Below are 5,614 nucleotides of genomic sequence, written 5' to 3'. Positions count from 1 at the left end.
GGTGTGTGAACACCAAACTTAGTTCCTTGCCTAGTACAAAACCTTGCATATATGCAGAGAACCTCATATCTTGTTGTTAACACAACAATTATTACTAAAGTCTAACTACATCTAAGTGGTTTCCCTTGATTGGTTGGAGCTAGCAATATGCTTTTGGAATGGAGTGTGATTCTTTTGGTAGAACACCAAACTTAGAATCACACTTTCACTCTTGAATTGTTTTGGTGTGGAACACCAAACTTAGCTCCTCGCAATACAGGGGAAACAACTTGCGATCCTTATTGAAATAAAGATGAAAAGGAAACTACCTGAGGTTGGGTTGCCTCCCAACAGAGCGCTCTTTTATCGTCGCTAGCTCGAGGTTCCTCCTTTACTTGAGATGGTAATTCACTCTGGGGTTTTCCCCCATGTTGCTCAGATAATGCTTGAGTCTTTGTCCGTTCACTGTAAAAGTCCTCTCTGACCCTTCATCCATGATTTCGATGTGTCCATATGGCGAAACTTTTGTGACAAGAAAAGGTCCGGACTACCTTGATTTGAGTTTTCCTGGGAATAGTCTCAATTTGGAATTGTAAAGGAGTACTCGCTGCCCCTTTTCGAAACTCCTGGGTGCAAGATGCAGGTCATGTCTTCTCTTTGCCTTCTCTTTATACATCTTGGTATTTTCATAGGCTTGTGACCTGAATTCCTCCATCTCTTGCAGCTGCAAGATCCTCTTTGCACCAGCAGCAATGCTGTCAAAATTTAGTATCTTGATAGCCCAAAGAGCCTTGTGCTCCAGCTCCAGTGGTAAATGGCAAGCCTTCCCATACATTAGTTGGTATGGGGACATTCTAAGTGGTGTTTTGAATGCTGTTCTGTATGCCCAAAGAGCATCATCCAGCTTCTTCGACCAATCCTTTCTTGACGCACCCACAGTCTTTTCCAGGATCCTCTTTAGTTCTCTGTTGGATATCTCAGTTTGTCCACTTGTTTGGGGATGGTAGGGCGTGGCTACATTGTGTTTTACCCCATATCGTAGGAGAAGAGCTTCTAGTGGTCTGTTACAAAAATGGCTCCCTCCATCACTGATAAGCGCTTGTGGGACTCCAAACCGGCTAAAGATATTCTTCTTGAGGAAGTTCATGACTACCCTGTTATCATTCGTTAGGGTTGCAATAGCCTCTACCCACTTGGAAACATAATCCACTGCTACCAAGATGTATTTGTTTGCATATGAGATTGGGAATGGTCCCATGAAATCGATTCCCCAAACATCAAACAATTCCAGTTCCAAGATGAAATTTTGTGGCATCTCATTTCTTTTGGGCAAGTTTCCATATCTTTGGAATTCATTGCAGCTCTTTACTAGTTCTTTGGCATCCTTGAAAAGGGTGGGCCAAAAGAATCCGCTTTGTAACACCTTAGCTGCAGTTCTATCCCCTCCAAAGTGGACTCCATAGCATGAGCCATGGCAATTCCATAGGACCTCTCGTCTTTCTTCTTCTGAAAAACATCTTCTAAGGATTCCATCTGAACACTTCTTGAATAGATATGGCTCATCCCAGACAAAGTACTTTGCATCATTCATGAGCTTCCTTTTTTGATGTTTATTGATCTCTGGAGGCAATGCCCCAGTTGCCTTGAAGTTTGCAATGTCTGCGAACCATGGTGCTTTGTGAACTAGCATTAACTGCTCATTAGGGAAGAACTCGTTCACACTTGTATCAGGTGTTCCACCTTTATCATGAGGAATCCTAGATAGGTGATCTGCTACCTTGTTCTCCACTCCTTTCTTGTCTCTGATCTCAATATTGAATTCCTGCAACAATAAGATCCATCTTATTAGTCTTGGTTTTGATTCTTGCTTGGCAAACAAATATTTAAGTACTGTGTGATCCGTAAAAACAATCACTTTAGCACCAATGAGGTATGATCTAAACTTGTCAAATGTAAAAACTATTGCCAGCAATTCCTTTTCAGTAGTGGTATAATTTCTTTGAGTATCATTAAGGACTTTGCTCGCATAATATATCACATGGACTAAGTTATCTTTCCTCTGTCCCAACATTGCCCCAATTGCAAAATCAGATGCGTCACACATCAATTCAAATGGTAAATTCCAATCAGGTGGGGAAATGATAGGAGCAGAGGACAACCTCATTTTCAAATTTTCAAAGGCTAACATGCATGTTTCATCAAAGATAAATGGTGTATCTGATACAAGGAGATTGCTTAAGGGCTTGGCTATCTTTGAAAAATCTTTAATAAACCTTCTGTAAAAACCAGCATGCCCTAAAAAGCTCCTAATTACCCTGACATCACTGGGTGGGGGCAGTTTTTCAATAAGTTCTACTTTGGCTCTGTCAACCTCAATGCCTTGGTTAGAAACTTTATGACCAAGGACTATTCCTCCTGTCACCATAAAGTGACATTTCTCCCAGTTCAAGACCAGATTGGTCTCTTGGCATCTTTTCAATACCAAGGCGAGGTGATGTAGGCAACTAGGAAAGAAATCTCCGAATACCGAGAAGTCATCAATAAAAACTTCAATGAATTTTTCTATCATATCTGAAAAGATAGAAAGCATGCAGCGTTGGAAAGTCGCAGGTGCATTACATAGCCCAAATGGCATGCGCCTGTAGGCAAACACTCCATATGGGCAAGTGAATGAGGTTTTCTCTTGATCTCTGGGATCAACCACTATTTGGTTATATCCTGAATAACCATCGAGAAAACAATAATAAGCGTGCCCTGCGAGTCTTTCCAACATCTGATCCATGAATGGAAAGGGGAAATGATCTTTTCGCGTAGCCTCGTTGAGCTTCCTGTAGTCTATGCACATCCGCCATCCTGTGACTGTCCTTGTAGGAATTAGTTCGTTCTTCTCATTGGGAACCACGGTAATTCCTCCCTTTTTTGGGACAACATGTACGGGGCTGACCCAAGGGCTGTCTGAGATCGGGTAAATTACCCCTCCCTACCATAACTTCATAACTTCTTTCTGTACCACTTCCTTCATGATTGGGTTCAACCTCCTTTGGGATTGTATGGATGGTTTGGCATCATCTTCCAGCAGTATCTTGTGCATACATATGGCCGAACTTATCCCCTTCAAGTCAGTAAGAGTCCAACCAATGGCATCTTTATGGTTTCGCAGTACTTTGAGCAGTTCATCCTCTTGATCTTGGCTGAGGCATGAGCTTATAATTACTAGGTAATTTTCATCCTCTCCTAAGTATGCATATTTGAGAGAGGGTGGCAATGCTTTGAGTTCAAGTTTGGGTGCTTCTGACTTTTCGTTCTCTTTCTTTGGTGCACCTTGTATTTGAATCTCTGCTGTTGCAATCTCTTCACTAAACATAGGCTCCTCCTCTATTATACCTTCAGGTTCTTCTTCTTCAAAATTTTCCTACACTGCGTCTTCAAGTGAGTCCAACCTCATACACTCTCCCATTTGCTCTGGTGGGTAACTCATGGCTTTGAACACATTGATCGTCATCTTTTCATTGTGTAATCTCAGGGTGAGATCTCCTTTTTGTACATCAATGAAAGCTCCAGCAGTAGCCAAGAATGGCCTTCCCAGGATGATGGAGGCCTTGGCTTCCTCCTGCATGTCCAGCACTACAAAGTCTGCTGGGAAGATAAAATCTCCCACTTTTACCAGCAAATCTTCTACGACGCCATGCAGGAACTTGAACGATCGGTCTGCCAATTGTAAGGCCATCTTTGTTGGTTTAGCTTCCTCAATCTTCATCTTTCTCATCATAGCTACCGACATCAAATTGATGCTGGCTCCCAAGTCACAAAGAGCCTTTTCCACTGTGATCTCCCCTATAATACAGGGGATCTGAAAACTCCCGGGATCCTTCAATTTCTGGGGTAGTTTGTGCTGAATGATAGCACTACATTCTTCGGTTAGTATCACAGTCTCGTTGTTCTTCCAGCTTCTCTTCTTAGTCATGAGCTCCTTCAAGAACTTGGCGTAGAGTGGCATTTGTTCTATTGCTTGAGCAAAGGGTATGTTGATTTGCAGTTTCTTGAAGATTTCCAAAAATCTCGAAAACTGATTGTCATCCCCCTTCTTCTTTAATTGTTGAGGGTATGGGACTCTTGGGGCATCTGGCTTAAGCACTCCTTCCCCTTTTTGTGAACTCAAATTAGGAACTTGAGCTCCATCTTGCTCTTCTTCCTCTTTATCTGATTCCTTTTCTTGTGGTTTCTGAGAGGTTTTCTTCAGTTCCTTCCCACTTCTAAAGGTGATAGCCTGGCACTCCTCCCTTCGTGTTGAGCTAGTCTTGCTGCGAAGGTTGTGGCTTGGAATTTGCTTGAATAAGTAGCCAAACTGTGTCTCCAGTTTCTTGATGGCAGCATCCTGATTCTGCATATTGGACATCACCTCTTCTCGGAACGCTTTACTATCTTGAATCTCTTTGCCTATGCCTTCAAGTAGATTCTCAATCTTTGAGATTCTTTCATCAAATGATGATAGGTCAGGCTGAGGAAGGTTATTCTGGCCTTGATATGAATATGGAGAGCTGTTGTTATGGGGGTGTTGATATGGTCCAGATGTGAAGTGTTGGGTGGCTGCATTGTTTGGATTTGGGCGTCTTTGATCAAGGCTTTGGTCTTGTTGATTTTCCCACCCAAAGTTTGGGTGATTCCTCCATCCAGGGTTGTAGGTCTTGGAGTATAGATCATGGTTTTGCCTAGGTGAATTCCCAATGTAGTTGGCTTGCTCCTGACTACCCTCTGCTTCTTCATTCACTCCTTCTTGGGTTGTTGATGAAGTGGAGATTGCTGCTACTTGGTTCCTCTTCATCTTCTTGGTGAGGTCAGCCAGCTGCTGGGTAATGACCTTTTTTTGGACCAGCAGAGCATCTACATTGTTTAGCTCTATTACTCCTCTTGTATTCCCTCTTTCGGAAGCATAGAAATAGTCTTTCTCTGCTACTGTTTCAATGATATCTATGGACTCCTCAATGGTCTTTTTCTTGTTCAAAGATCCTCCAGATGAATGGTCTACGGCCTTCTTCGACTCATAAGAGAGCCCTTCATAGAAAATGTGCAGCTGCACCCATTCATTGAACATATCGGGTGGGCACCTCCTTGTTAGGTCTTTAAACCTCTCCCATGCTTCATATAAAGTCTCACCATCTTGTTGCTTGAAAGTTTGGACCTCAGCACTCAGCCTATTAATTCGTTGAGGAGGGTAAAATCTTGCTAAGAATTTGTTCACCACATCTTCCCAAGTTGTCAAGCTCTCCCTTGGGAAAGATTCCAGCCACTTGGTTGCCTTATCCTTGAGTGAGAATGGAAATAAGAGCAGTCTATAGGCGTTAGGATGAACACCATTAGACTTCACTGTGTCACATATTTTCAGGAAGGTGGTTAGATGTTGATTGGGGTCCTCTTGGACACTTCTTCCGAACGAACAGTTGTTCTGAACAAGGGTGATGAGCTGTGGTTTTAGTTCGAAATTGTTGGCATGGATGGTTGGCTTTTGAATGCTACTTCCACAGTTTCCTGGGTTTGGATTGATGTAAGAGCCTAAAACTCTTCTATCCTCCCCAGCATGATTTGCTCGACCTCTTCCGCCATGGTTGTGAGCCTCTTCTTCATGATGGTTTTCCAT

At 42.7% G+C, this 5,614-nt stretch overlaps 1 non-coding gene across 1 annotated transcript; it reads left to right on the top strand.

The window, feature by feature from the left end:
- The first annotated feature begins 5,066 nt into the window (after positions 1–5,066).
- Positions 5,067–5,173, top strand: LOC148548113 (small nucleolar RNA R71). Its single transcript, XR_015897638.1, has one exon. It is a non-coding gene; the product is annotated as a small nucleolar RNA R71 (small nucleolar RNA).
- The last annotated feature ends 441 nt before the right edge of the window (positions 5,174–5,614 follow it).

Source organism: Arachis ipaensis, chromosome B8 (genome assembly GCF_059453495.1).
Source record: "Arachis ipaensis isolate K30076 ecotype BB chromosome B8, ASM5945349v1, whole genome shotgun sequence".
Taxonomy (NCBI): Eukaryota; Viridiplantae; Streptophyta; class Magnoliopsida; order Fabales; family Fabaceae; genus Arachis; species Arachis ipaensis.
The sequence above is the reverse complement of the archived record's forward strand: the minus strand, read 5'-3'. Positions and strand labels throughout refer to the sequence as shown.